The sequence below is a fragment of the Gossypium hirsutum genome, chromosome A12 (genome assembly GCF_007990345.1).
Source record: "Gossypium hirsutum isolate 1008001.06 chromosome A12, Gossypium_hirsutum_v2.1, whole genome shotgun sequence".
Classification (NCBI taxonomy): Eukaryota; Viridiplantae; Streptophyta; class Magnoliopsida; order Malvales; family Malvaceae; genus Gossypium; species Gossypium hirsutum.
Window position 1 is genome coordinate 37247924 of NC_053435.1, and position 16102 is coordinate 37264025.

The 16102-nt window shown below is 35.0% G+C and overlaps 1 pseudogene; it reads right to left on the bottom strand.

Moving 5' to 3' along the window:
* Positions 1-1633: 1633 nt before the first annotated feature.
* Positions 1634-12711, bottom strand: LOC107925760 (phosphoenolpyruvate carboxylase 1-like; annotated as a pseudogene).
* Positions 12712-16102: the final 3391 nt, after the last annotated feature.

The window sequence follows — 16102 nt, forward strand, 5'->3', positions numbered from 1 at the left end:
AACTTTGAATTGGTGCAACAATTCAAAGATCAAATGATGATGGTCTTTGAAATGACAGAGTTCTTTGGAATCAAAATTCCTCAATTCAAATACGGAATTTTCATTTCTTAACAAAACTATGCCAAACAAGTGCATAAAAAATTCAACATGAAGAATTGCAAAAATGTTAGCACTCCATTGGCTCAAAATGAGAAGCTTAGCAAAGACAATAGCTCTGCCATGGTTGGCGAAACCAATTACTTAAGGCTAACCGGTTACTTGTTGCATTTGACAGCAACTAATGTTTGCTGTCAATCTTCTTTATAGATTTATGAATTGTCCTAAAGAAGCTTATCTCATAATAATAATAATAATAATAATAATAATAATAAAAAAATAGAGTACTAAGATACTTTAAGAGGACAATTGATTTTGGTGTAACATTTTGTTCGAGAGGCTGAAGCAGAAAGTGAAGTAAAGTTCGTCTATTATAGCTTGGAAGACCAACTTGCGGACATTTAGTCAAGGCAAATTTTGAAACATTAAAGGAAAAATCTTTGTTTTTCATTAAAAATAGCATGGAGGATGTTGAAGATCATGCTATTTTTAATGTTTAAAATATTTATTGTATTATTTTATTTTAATTAGATTTGTTGTTATTTTAGTGATCAACATCCTTTTATAGTAGAGAATAAAAAAAATACTTTTATAGTAGATTTTGGATATAATTTAATTTAAATAAGGATTATGTTTTAAATAAAAATAAGAAAAAATGATTGGTGCATAAAAGATAATTTACATAAGATTTTTATTATAAATATGCACCTAAGATATTTGGTTAATGTATTAAAGTAAAAAATCAAAGCTTGTTCCTACCCTTTCTTTTTCTTCTAAATTTTCTCTGAAAGTTTCTTTTCTTCCTAGATTTGTTCATGGATCGGGTTATCTATCTAGATTCGAATACTTGCTAAAAATTCAGAAGGATTTGAAAAAAAATATTAAGCCTGAAAAATGGGTTTAAGCAAAAAATTAAGTCAATTTAAAATATGGGCCAGGCTAGGCCTTAACATTCAAGTCTTGAACCCAGCCCGACCCAACCAGTTTTAAGTTTATAATACTTTATGTTATGTTATTTTTATATATTATGTAATTTAGAACACATTAAAAAAATAAACCTATACTAAATATATAATACTACTCTAATGTAAACATTAAAAAAAATTTAAGACAAGTATATAAAAATTTCAATAAATGAAAAATTGTATAAAATTATTAAATATTAAAATATAAATATAAATATATTTTTTAAAAAAGTAGAGAAAATAATTTGGATGGTGAATTAGTTTTTTGTAAATATGAGCTAATTTAGAAAAAATTAAGGCCCAAATTTTTTATCAAACCGAACTTAAATAAGTATAAAATATATTAATATTACACTCAGGCTCCACCCTGGCCTAAACACCACTATCTCCTCCCTTCCAATTGATTTTATATATTTTGGTAATTAATTTAGTACTCAAACTATTTCCATGAGTTTTTCTAATAATAATAATAATAATAATAATAAACCACTCATAAAGCATGTTTGGAATTCAGATGGTAAACAACACACTCAAAGGGGAAAATTTTCGCCCATGGTATCCATGTTTTTCACCTTCATGCATATTTGAAGATGGTCCTCTTATCGAAAGAGAAGGGGAAAAAAAAAGTTGTTTCCAGTTCTAGATGATTAAACCAGAAAAAAAAAAATAATAAAGGATTTATTGGATGCAAATCGGGCCTTGAAAGGCAACGCATTTCATACAAATAAATTGAGAATAAGAAAGGAAGAGGGGTTTCAACCAGTGTTTTGCATGCCAGCAGCTATACCCTTCATGGTCAAAATAAGTGTGTCTTCAATACCAGGAGCATACTCGCTTTTAGGGTTAAGGTTCACAAGTTCCGCAGCAGGCTTGCTTGACTGCGTGGATTCCTTGGCTAAAGGAGGCTTCACTTTGGTGTGATAATCAGGGTCTCGGATCCTTTTCAAAGTGTACGCTTGGCACATATTAAGAGTTGTGATGTAAGCATCACGAAGACGAAGTCTCTGCTTCAAGTATGGGTCTCCTTCAAGAAGATCTTTGTGTCCAGCAGCCTACAATGGAATGGAAGAGAGTTAATTTTGATTAACCCTATGATGAATATATCCTATATATTACCTCCAGAACAAGACGGTTCGTATCTTCATAGTTAGTTCTCAATTTCTGTCCGAAAGGCCAGAGATCTTGAGATACTAGCAGCTTCTCATATAAAGCAGCGATTCCAGGGTTTCCCTTGGAAAACACCATTTCTATCAAGTCCATTGTGACCTTAAAGAAAGGCCATTGGTTGTACATGGTCTGAAGAATTTGGAGATTCTTTTTATCCTTGTCGATCACATGCTTAATAGCAGCCCCGAAGCCAAGCCACACAGGCAAATGAAATCTTGTTTGAGTCCACGCAAAGATCCAGGGGATTGCACGGAGGGTTTCAATGCCTCCACTTGGCGTTCTTTTTGATGGTCGACTGCCAATATTCATCCGACCATACTCCAATTCTGGTGTTGCCTGCAACCATTCAAAATTCACTGTTGGGAAGTACTTTTAATCAAAATTTGTCGGTACCAAATAATGGTGAAATACTTACCAGACGGAAGTATTCAACAAATCGAGGTTCCTGGAAGACTACAGAACGGTATTCCTTGCAACAACTGCCATTTCATCCATGAGTGCACGCCATTCAGGCTTTGGTGACACAGGGGGATGCATTCCATGTTCAAGCGTAGCAGCAGTAAAACGTTGGAGTGCCCTGAAGCACAAGTGCTTCTCTCCAAATGATTGTTCTATAACTTCACCTTGAACTGTTACACGAAGTGATCCATTAATTGTGTCGGGTGGTTGAGACAGTATAGCAAGATGTGTTGGTCCCCCTCCACGTCCAACTGTCCCTCCTCGACCATGGAACATCGTAAGCTTAACACCATACTGCTTTGCCACCTTTACAAGTTCCTCTTGTGTCTTGTACAGCTGCCAAGCAGCAGAGAGACGACCAGCATCCTTACCAGAATCTGAGTAACCTATCATTACTTCTTGCTTTCCATTGATCCGGTTAATATACCAATCTATAGAGAAGAGACGAGCCACAGCAGCAGGAGCAGCTTCGAGATCAGCGAGCTTTTCGAACAATGGAACAACCCGTAACGGTTGTTTCACATGGCATTCACGTTGTAAAAGCTCAACCGCAAGCACATCAGATGGGGTTGTTGCCATTGAGATTATATAGGCACCGAAGTTATCTGGCGGTAGTTCTGAAATGACATGGAATGTGTTCAACACATCAGCTACTTCCTCTGTTTTGGGAAGATCAGGGCCGAATAGAGGTCGTTTCCCTCTGAGTTCAGATAAGAGCCATTCTTGTCGGCGTTCCTCAGGCCATTCTCGATAAGATCCAATATCTAGATGCCTTGTAATGGCATCAAGGACATCAGTGTGCCTGTCAGACTCCTGTCGGATATCAAGTCTTACAAGTGAAAGCCCAAAAGTGGAAACTTGTCGTAAGAAATCAAGAAGGCTTCCATCAGCTATTGATCTATCACCACAGGCGCAAAGTGATCTATAGCAGAGCTCAAGAGGCTCCAGGAACTACAGGAAATCAAAATTGAACCAGTCAACAAAAACAAAAAAAGCTTTTTATGGAAAGCGAAAATGAAGATGATTTGAAGGATTTTAAAAGAAACCTGTTCCACATTTGTGAAAGTTACTTCTTCAGGAATGTCAGAAATCCCATTGGCCAGTAGGTTACGAGCGCGTTCACGTGTGTTGTATAACTTGCCCCTCAAGTCACCAAGAATAACACGATAGGGCTCATTTGGTGGAATCCGTTTCCAAAATTCTGAGCTCAAACAAATTTCAAAATCAAACAAACCATACAGTGCTACGGATACTTCTAGTTGGATTATATTTTGTTTTATTTACTTAATAAATAAACATATTAATCCTTATATATTTGATCTAAGAGCAATTTAGTTATTTCTGTTAAAAATTTCATCGTTGTTAAAAACTAGCGTGGTTAATAGAACAATCAAACAACTACACATGGCGTGCCACATGTACCTCATTCTGACATAAAATGATCAATTTTTAATAGTAAAAACGGATGAAATATTTAATAGAATAACCAATTTGCTTTTTAATCTAACATATAAACACTAATTTGATCATTTTTTGAGTAGAGAAAATAAAATGCAATCTAACTTTTAATACAAAGTCCTCTTCAAGAAAAACTAGTGATTAGTGATAAACTAAAACCAATCTAAAAAACACATGGTTAAGATGATAGTTAGAACCTATGTAATGCTTTGCATCTTTTCTTGAAGACCTAAGAAGCTCATCTGCACGAAGGCGAAGTTCATCATTGCATCGCCACATTGACAACTGAAAACAGAAGAAACATGAAGAATGGATCAAAATTGTAATAAATCATCGACTACGTTCTATCCATAAATGTAATACCTCAAACATAAGATCCTCTATTTGAGAGAAGTACAAGTTAGCAGCCATCATTCTAGCCAATAAGCATACATCTCTTGTAACTTCAGGAGTTACCCAGGGATTTCCTGCGTACCACATCAAATAGACATCTCACACTTAGAGATGTTGGAATTAAAATAGTTGAATGTGGAAGAGAAGGATACCGTCACGATCCCCTCCCATCCATGAAGAGAATTGAATAAGAGGGGCATTATAAGGAACACGTTCATTTATCCCTATGTTCTTCAAAGCTGTGTCGATACGACGCAAAAATTGTGGTACACCTTTCCAGATGGTTTCGTGGAAGTAGCTCATTCCTGCCCTCATCTCATCTTGTGGGGTGGGAGGGTTTCTTCGGATCTCATCTGTGCGGAAAGCAGCTTGAATCTGTATTTAATAAAAGAGAAATAGTTGTGAGCATGTCAATCAACATATTAACCTCATTATTGCTATTTTTTGTTATTTTTTAAGCCTCATATTTACTTGTTCAAATCATCAGTTATGGCTTGACATAAACTTTCTTGTTAGAAGATTTTCATATGAATTTTTGGATTTCAGTAAGAAAATAATATAACCATTGAAATAGTGATTTGGAATGACTTATAAATACAGTTAACCTTATGTATAATAATTAACCTCTATAACAACATTTTATTTTAAAAATTAACCGATTTTTTATAATTTATTTTTATCTCCTATAATAATTTTTATCTATAACAACAACCATAAAGTATAAAATACACTCTTTACTAATTTAATTCTTTATAACATTCCATTGTTTCAAATTTTAGTAAAATTAGTTTTATTCCTAAATGAAGTAAAAATAATAAATTTTAGTTAAAATATTTAAATTTTATATAAAAATGTATTAATATTATATTATTAAATAAAATAAAATAATATAAATAAATGAAATTACATTTGTAAATTTTATTAAAGATATGATCTAAATCTCACTAATTAATATTATTAATAATGTAATATATATTTTTATTAGAAAATTAAAATAAAATATGAGTTGAATCTAAAATACTGTTATAGGTGTATATCAATCTCTATAATATCCAAAATTTTGAGAGACAAACGAGATGTATGGGTAAAACTTTTGGTTAAAATATATCCAAGTGAAAATAAAATGAATATTATTTGATACATAAACAGTTCTATTTTTTTTAACTCTATAAGTGGATTAAAAAGGCATTATCTAAAAAAAAAATCCTTTTGCATATAAATAATATTTTTTTTCTTATTTGATACGTCATACTGAAATTTTTATAATTTCCATAAAAAATTTAAAAGATGACACATTTCTCATTTAATATAGTAAGAAAATTAAAACATTAAAAAAATGAAAGTTGGCACTCTATATAATAAAAAAGCAATGAAGAAACCTCTTGTATACAAAAGAAATTTCAATCAAATATCTAAAAGATTATAAGAATATATAGATACACATATTAGTAGTTTGAATTAGACAAAAGTACTATGGAGGCCTCTTTATTAAAAATTAGATTGTGTTTTATCTTCTTTACTCAAGAAAAGAGTAAATTAATCCCTATACATTAGATTAAAGAGCAAATTGGTCTTTTCTGTTTAAAATTTTCATCCATTTCTGTTATTAAAAATTAGAGGGGTTTACGGAATAACTAAACAGTTACACGAGTGTATTGGTGTACAATGATGAATTCTTAATAGAAAGATCAATTTATTATTTAATCTTACATGCAAAAATTAGTTGATGGGAATATTCATACCTACCTTTGTAGCGCCTCATCTAGTTCCTGCTTATCATCTGGCATAACGTCTTTAGCATACAAGTGAGTCAAACACTCACGAATCCTGAAAGTTTGACAATGACAAAATATATGAGATATTTTAAAATGCTGAGACAGAGTGGAATGAGACGAACCTTCTATGCTTTTGGAGTAAAGATCTTCGAACAGACTGAGTTGGATGGGCAGTGAAGACCAAATCTACAGTCTGATTCTTAAGAGCATCAAAAACTTCATCAGGTGACTTGTTCAATTGTCCCACTAATCTCTTGAGAGTCTCTTCAATGTCAGATTCAGTGGTTGCTGAGCTTTCATCAGTAAAGTCTCCTTTTTGTTGGGAAGAAACCGAACAACCGAAACAAAGCAAAAGCACAACCGGTGTTCTTTCTCTCCTTATAACTCCTGTCAAAAATTATGGCAAGCACAATAGCACAAGATATGTTCTCTAGCAACCTTAATCAACCACAAATCAACTAATGCAACCACAACAAAAATAAATAGAGACACCGATATTTTTACGTGGAAAACCCCTCTAAATCAAGGGTAAAAACCACGGGACTTTAGAGTCCGATAAAGAGCTCCACTATCATCAAATGTTCGGCTACAAGATCACAATATCAAGCCTTCAACAAGCATTCAACTCCGACAAGGCTAACAATATGTAATCTTTAGCAAAAGAGAGAAAAATGAGAGAACATCACAAAAAATGTAGCTACTGAAAAATGGGTATTTCCGACGCTACAAGTCTTAGATGAAAAATCCGACCGTACAAAGTCAAGAACACCTTATCACCTAGCTACTGTCCAAAAATCAGCTCAATCGAACAACGGATGGACCTTCGATCGAGGAGTTGATCACTGCTGCACCAAGCTTGAAAAACTGATTTTTTTCTATTCTCTCTTTTTCTCCAACGAGCTTCAATCTCACTCTCTGTTTTTTTTCTCTTTTGAATTGAGAATTTGACACTCAATAATAATAGAAAGGCTGCCCACATCCCACACATAAAAAAAATTGGCTTTTGACAAAATCAAAGAAAGACAAAACATTATGGCAGAAAATATGGGTTTCCCACATAGTGGGACCCACACCTAACAAATCTCCCCTTCCAACTATGTGGGGAATGCCTCCATACCGGAGGTCAAACAACATGCTTCAAACTTTCCTCTTGGTAAGGCCTTCGTCAACATATCAGCACCATTATCATTAGTGTGTATCTTCTCAAGCTCTAACAGCTTAGCTTCAAGAACATCTCGTATCCAATGGTACCTCACATCAATATGCTTAGATCTAGCATGAAAAGTTGAGTTCTTACCAAGATGAATAGCACTCTGGCTATCACAGTACAGGACATACTTCTCCTGAGTAAAACCAAGCTCATGCACAAACTTCTTCATCCAAAGCATCTCCTTACACGCTTCGGTTGCTGCAATGAACTCTGATTCGGTGGTGGACAATGCAACACAGTTTTGCAGTCTCGATTGCCATGCCACAGCTCCCCCTGCATAAGTGATTAAGTAACCTGAAGTAGATCTCCTCGAGTCAATGTCTCCGGCCATGTCTGAATCTGTATACCCAACAAGAACAGGTTTCTCATTGCCGAAACAAAGTTTCATGTTGGAAGTGCCACGAAGATATCTCATAATCCACTTCACTGCATTCCAATGCTCTCTGCATGGATTAGAAAGAAACTGACTAACTGTACCAACGGCATAAGCCAAGTCTGGTCTCGTGTAAACCATTGCGTACATCAAACTACCCACGGCTGAAGAGTAAGGAATTTTCTGCATCTCTTCCTTCTCCTTTTCTGTGGAAGGACTATGCTTAACACTCAATCTAAAGTGCATAGCAAAAGGAGTATTCACCGCTTTAGCTTTGTCTATACTAAACCTTTGAAGTACTTTCTCAATGTACCTCTCTTGTGATAACCATAATTTCTTGGCCTTTCTATCACGTGTCAGTCTTATGCCAAGAATTTGCTTTGCTGGCCCCAAATCCTTCATTGCAAAGGATTTACTCAACTCTTGTTTCAACTTCTCAATTCTAGAAGCATTCTAACCAACAATAAGCATATCATCAACATAGAGCAAAAGAATAATAAAATCATCACCAGAGAATCTCTTAACAAACACGCAATGATCAGAAGTAGTTTTCTTGTAGCCTTGCTCCCCCATAACAGACTCAAACTTCTTGTACCATTGCCTTGGAGCTTGCTTCAAACCATACAAGCTCTTCTTCAATCTGCACACATAGTCCTCTTTCCCTTGTGCAACAAAACCCTCTGGCTACTCCATGTAAAGCTCTTCTTCCAAGTCACCATGAAGAAAAGCAGTTTTCACATCCATTTGTTCAACCTCTAGGTCATAACAAGCTACCAAACTCAGTATAGTTCTGATAGAGGACATCTTCACAAACGGAGAAAATATTTCTTCAAAATCAACCCCCTTTTTCTGAGTATAACCCTTGACGACCAATCTAGCTTTGTATCATAGAGATGAAGACTTCTCTTCTTGCTTCAACCTGTAAACCCACTGATTCTTCAAAGCTCTTTTGCCCTTAGGCAGTTTCACCAATCCAAAAGTATGGTTCTCATGCAAGGATTGAAGTTCGTCTTTCATCGCTTCAACCCACTGATCTTTGCATTCACTCTCCATAGCCTCTTCATAACATTCAGGTTCTCCCCCGTCAGTCGAAAGAACATATTCATCAGGAGAATACCTGATAGAAGATCATCGATCTCTAGAAGACCTTCGAAGTGGAACTGCTGGTGGAGCTATAGGTGCTTGTTGTTGATCATTCACAACATCATCCATGGGAGTATCAAAGTCACCTATAGTCTGATGGTCACCACTAACATCACCATGCACATCATCCTGGATAGGATCTGGTGAAGAGTCTAGGGGAACCGGATTCACATCGATCAAGTCACCACTACCTTGTGAATCCACTTTCTCCGTCTTATCAATGTCATCAATGGTCTGATCCTCAATGAAGACAACATCTCTGCTTCTCACGAGTTTCTTCTGAACTGGATCATAGAGTCTATAACCAAACTCACCATCTAGACCATAACCAATAAAAATGCATTGTCGAGCCTTGGCATCCAACTTGGATCTTTCATCCTTTGGAACATGAACAAATGCTTTACAACCGAACACACGTAGGTGATCATATGACACGTCTTTACCAAACCAAACTCTATCTGGCACATCACCTTTCAAAGGAACACTAGGAGACAGATTTATCACATGTGTCACTGTATTCAAAGCTTCAGCCCAAAATGATCTTGGTAACTTTGCATCTGACAACAAACATCTGACTCTCTTAATCAATGTTCGGTTCATTCTTTCAGCTAACCCATTTAATTGTGGAGTCTTTGGTGGTGTTCTCTGATGTCTGATTCCCTGTCGCAGACAATACTCATGAAACGACCCTGTGTACTCTCCACCATTATCAGTACGAATGCACTTCAACTTCTTCCCAGTTTCCCTTTCAACTGATGCTTGAAACTATTTAAACACCTCAAAGACTTGATTTTTAGACTTCAAAGTGTAAACCCATAGCTTTCTTGAACAATCATCAATGAAAGTCACAAAGTAAAGTGCACCACCATGTGATCTTACTTTTATCGGACCACAAACATCTGAATGGACCAACTCTAGCAACTCTGATTTCCTATCTGGAGGATGGCTTCTAAATGAAACTCTTCTCTGCTTTCCTGCTAGACAATGAGCACAATTCTTCAGTGTAGCATTCTTTAAACCCGAAAGTTGATTCTTCTTCGCTAAACAGCTAAGCCCCTTCTCACTCATGTGACTGAGTCGTTTATGCCACAACTCAGTTGAGTTGTCATTCAGTGTCACATTCACCGTCTCTCGAGAAGTCAAAGCTTGCATCAAGTACAAATTTGAGCTCTTCTTTCCTCGAGCCACAACCAATGAGCCTTTAGTCAGCTTCCACTGCCCTTCATTGAAGGTGTTACAGAATCCCTCATCATCAAGCTTTCCTGCAGAAATCAAATTCAAACGGACATCCGGTGCATGTCTGACATCCTTGAGAGTTAACTTTGTTCCATTGTTACTTACCAAGCTAACATCTCCCATACCAATAACCGAAACCAAACCATCATTACCCATCTTCAATACCTCAAAATCACCAGGAGTATAAGATGTGAAAAATTCCTTCCTCGACGTGACATGAAGTGATGCACCAGTATCAATCTCCCAACTAGTCTCGTCGCATGCTAGGTTGACCAAATTCTCATCACAAATAACTAACAGATCTTCACGAGTAACAGTAGCAACACGCTCGGATTTTTCATCGTCATTCCGATCGTGTTTATCACCACCACCTTTGTTCTCTTTCTTTCACTTGAAGCAATATTTCTTGATATGACCTTTCTTACCACAATGATGACACTCAAGATTCTTGTATCTCGATCTTGACTTGCTTCGGCTTTTATCTCTACCCTTTCCATCTTTGTCTCTGTTTCTCCCCCTGTTCTCGATAACCAACACCTCGGACAGTGATGTAGAACCCTGAGATCTTCTTCTAACCTCTTCATTCAACACACCACTCTTAGCCAAATCCAAAGTAATAATACCCTGTGGGGCAGAATTAATGAGTGAGACTCGAAAGGTCTCCCAAGAGTCTGGTAGAGTAGCAAGCAACCAAAGTCCTAAAATCTCGTCATCAAATTTGACACCCATACCAAGCAACTGATTCATCACACTCTGAAATTCACTAACATGGTCAGCTATAGACATTCCTTCTTTATATTTTAGCGCCATCATTTTCTTCAGCAAAAACAACTTGTTATTGCCCGACCTCGAAGCATACAAGCTTTCAAGCTTCTCCCACAATGTTCGAGCATGTGTCTCTTGATCAATGTGGTTGTAAACATTTTCTTCAACAAATTGCCGAATAAAGCCACACACTTGTTGATGCTCAAATTCCCATTCTTCATCACTTTTCAAATAGGGTTTTTGAGTAGTAAAGACCGGAAGATGCAAAGCCTTCACAAACAACAAGTCCTTCATTTTATTCTGCCAAAGTTGATAATTTGTGCCATTCAACATAATCATCTTGCTCGTATTAATTTCCATAATTATCTTGACACAATAACCAAGCTCTGGTACCAGTTTGTTGGGAAGAAACCGAACAACCGAAACAAAGCGAAAGCACAACCGGTGTTCTTTCTCTCCTTATAACTCCTGTCAAAAATTATGGCAAGCACAATAGCACAAGATATGTTCTCTAGCAACCTTAATCAACCACAAATCAACTAATGCAACCACAACAAAAATAAATAGAGACACCGATATTTTTACGTGGAAAACCCCTCTAAATCAAGGGTAAAAACCACGGGACTTTAGAGTCCGATAAAGAGCTCCACTATCATCAAATGTTCGGCTACAAGATCACAATATCAAGCCTACAACAAGCATTCAACTCCGACAAGGCTAACAATATGTAATCTTTAGCAAAAGAGAGAAAAATGAGAGAAAATCACCAAAAACGTAGCTACTGAAAAATGGGTATTTCCGACGCTACAAGTCTCGGATGAAAAATCCGACTGTACAAAGTCAAGAACACCTTATCACCTAGCTGCTGTCCAAAAATCAGCTCAATCGAACCACGGATGGACCTTCGATCGAGGAGTTGATCACTGCTACACCAAGCTTGAAAAACTGATTTTTTTCTATTCTCTCTTTTTCTCCAACGAGCTTCAATCTCACTCTCTGTTTTTTTTCTCTTTTGAATTGAGAATTTGACACTCAATAATAATAGAAAGGCTGCCCACATCCCACACATAAAAAAAATTGGCTTTTGACAAAATCAAAGAAAGACAAAACATTATGGCAGAAAATATGGGTTTCCCACATAGTGGGACCCACACCTAACACTTTTTTCATCTTGATCCTCCTTCTATATGAAATTTGAACCTCCTCAGCCAAATTGGCTAAGTTAAGCATGTGGGAGAACGATTTGGTTACAACGATTGAGTCCCCTGGATCCAAACTTGTTATGACTTTCCCAAGCTCTTCCAATATTTTAGGGTCATGCTTTCCTTCATACTCAGCTGAAAGTTCATAACATTCTTGAACCTAACATCAACATTTTAACATTATTAATAATCATAGTAATGATTTGAGAGAGGGAATGAAGCCAGAAAGGATTAATTACCGTTTCTCTGATATCTTCCCCATGTAAATCTTGAAGAATATCAAGAAAACGATCCAATAGCAAAGCATCATATTCCACCAACTTATCATATTCCGAGACTTTGGCAGGTGCCAATAGCCTTAGCTGTGCATCTATTGATGTCAACTTCTCTACTTTCCTACTCGCCATTTTCTTATGGATCAAAACATTCACAAGTGGAGTTATTTGTTATGTTGTAAAGCAATGAAGAAATTTTCTACAAACTGATTAAATTAGGAGACATTCAGAAAAAGTACAAGCCCAAAAGAGAGACTTTTACTCTCTTTCCTTTCTTAAGGTATCAATCATCATAACCGAAACACACTTCCTTCGCTAGCTTTGTTTATTTTGTACTTTTTAGCAACAAAAAAAGCAACTGTTTTTTCTTTTTTTTAATTAACAGCCTCATATTTTAAAATATTGACCTTATTCACACAAAAATTTATTTTATTTTATAGTTTAAATATATAATTTGCATTCTATAAGGGAAACAAATTGGAACTTAGTTGGCTCGCGGGTGGTGAGTAAAATTTAGGTTTTTAAGAATTTATAAAGATATTAAATTATTTTAATAATAAAATATGTAAATTATAAGTGAAACAATGTAATCTTAAATAAATAAATAAAACGAACAGTTTAGATTTGAACTTAATGTCTACTAAATCAATAAATTTTTTTAAGGTAGAACTTGAATTAACAACCCAAACGTATTGCATGGCCATGCAACAAGAGAGTATAGGCTACTCTTGTAGCTTTAGAAATTGGAATGTGCTGTAGGAATTATGAAGCACTGCCAGATCCTTAAAAGTAAAAAAGGAAAAAAAAACATTAAATTCTAAAATTTATAAGATTGATTTCTTTTATTTTGTGCTAATTTTACCTTTCTTGTCACCGGGTTAGGTGATATACGCACTTCGGTGTTAAGTGACACCTTAATTTAATTGTTAGAGATAAAATATTATTTTAAAAAATATGTTGGACAATAATACATGTTAGCAAACATATATATAATTAATTATAAATAAATACATATGAACTAAAATATAAATAAAATGATTTATAATTAATTTATTAAATACGAAAAATCAAATAAAATTATAATAAAAAGTTGAAATAAAAAAGAATAGAGATTTTACAAAACATTGAGGCATGTGAAACACAATTTCCTTAAAACAGATTCGGCCGCTCTTACGATACTTGGAGAAACGTTGGTCGAATGTCTCCCAGGATACAACAACAGCAGTGATCAAAGTAATAGCACCTCTACAACGATCAACGAATGAACTTTGCCTTTTTCTATCATTGGAATATTGTAAAAAATACGGAGAAGCAAAAAGAAGAGTTTTGAAATGAACAGAATTTCGGTATAAGAAATTAGTCGAATGTGTATTTTATCTTATAGAATACACAACCTTTTATAGACATTTAGGATAGTGGAAAATTTAGAAATTTAGTAGGTTATGTCTACTAAGAAAAAATAAATTCGTGTTGGGCTAAAAGTTCGTAAGCCTATTTGGGCCAACATGTCCAAATATTTCGTGTTGCCCACGTTGTGCACTCTAACCCTATTGAGTTTAGAGCTTCACCCCCTACATGCAAGACAATGTTACAAGGTTAGTCATTCAATTGCCTTTTAAGAGGGTTCACATATATAAGCACATCTCACATGTTGGAATTTAACTAATGTGGGATTTAAGCTTTTACTTTTCCTCAACAATATTTTCAAGTGGCTTACTTTGAGTATCAATTTCTCATTCATCACTCAACCATTTTGAGCATATGATATACAGTTGTAAAGGTCTCATGGAGTAAAATATGAAACCATAGTAATATGATTCAACTCTCTACCTTTATGTATTAAGAATATGCCTCAAAGTTCCCATAAAATGCAATTTTTCCAACAAAATATTTAGTATTTATTTGAATTGGGGTAAGGAAGGAACAAGAAGGAAAATAAATGAGAAGAAAGCTATTGTATATGTTATGTCTCTTGATCGAAAATTGCACACGCAAGTATATGTACGTTACAAATAGTATAAAATATAGATCCCACCAAAAATTAATACTAATTAACATGCCAATCACCAAATATTATTTTAAAACCTATCCAAATTAATCGATAATTTAATTTTCTAACTAAATAAAAGAAATGAAAATAAGTTATGCAGATTAAAAAAATTAATAAATAGTAAAACCCTATGATTACAATTTCATCCAATGTGTTAGTTAATTGATCCATCTCTACTAAATTTTTTCTAATAGAGCTAATTATTAACTTGGAAAACTAAAATTCCCTTAATTTTTTTCAAACAATTAAAGAATTAATTTAATCTAGCTATTGAGCTATATTCCTATGTCAATAATTTAAACCCTTAGCAAATGTCATCCCATGTGTTTAAATATTTTCTGTTAAAATAAAAATAAGGAAGTGTGTAGTTTAATGGTTTAATAACTCTTTAGCTATCTTAGTGGTCCTAAGTTTAAGCCCTCATGTTCACACTCTTTTTTCTTTTCTTTTTTTTTTTTTAAATTTTTAGACATTTCCATGTGCTTTTAGTGCTTGCCATCAACGGATCCACCCCATTTTCACCATAAATAGGAGGATTTCTTTCCTCCAATATAAGTCAAACTTAAGTTAAGGAAGCATGATCCCCCATTTCACTCCATTTTTCCCTCTTTTTGCCAAGACTTCTTACCTTACCTTTAATTGAGGTTCATTGAACCTAGTCATGGTTGACCAAGCTTTCACCACCCCTTTGTCGTCCCTACCTCTCTCTTACTCTCATTTTCTTTCTTTTTCATTTCTTTTTTTATCCATTTTGTAAAAAAATCACCACCTTTTCTTTTAACTTTTGCCCCTTTCCTCCACTGTGACCGAATCCTTCACCACTAACCACTGCGCATTGTACTCACCGCACCTCCTCTCCTTTTTCTCCTCTCATTGCTTTTGTGATCACCGCCATGAGCTACCAGGAGTTTCTTTTCTCCTCCGTTTCTCTCCCTCCATTTTATTTTCTTATCCAACATTGTTGCGCCGAAACCCATATTGTTCCTTTTTATCAATCATCGCTGGACCACCGCTCCCTCGTCACCGGACCATAGCAGCAACTGCCGGACTGCCGCCTCCGGTGGTTGAATTTATTCCCTTTTCTTCCTTCTCTATTTTTTCATTCTGCATATTGATTAAATTTATACTCACTTTGCTTTAACGATTCTTTTAGATTGCTCAACTCATGAGCTCATTCCTTTCTCGATTTATTATCCATCCCGGTTTAATCAATTTGTAAGTGTGGGTTATTTAGATTGGTAAAATCCTTTTCTTGGTGATTTCATATCATGGCCAAATGGTATAGTGGCCAAAAGGACAATGTTACATTTTTTATCATTATTTATTTATTTATTATTGTACTAATATTATTCCATATCATTTGAAGGACCAAACGATAATAATACGGGAGACCCCTAAGTTCGATTAGAAATCATCTTTTCAAGAATCCAAAACCGTAAGGTAAGTATTAATAGGACTATTAGTAATCGATCTTTAAGTGATAAATTATTTTCAAATGATCCTAACTAATAAACGCTACTCATGTGTTATGTAAC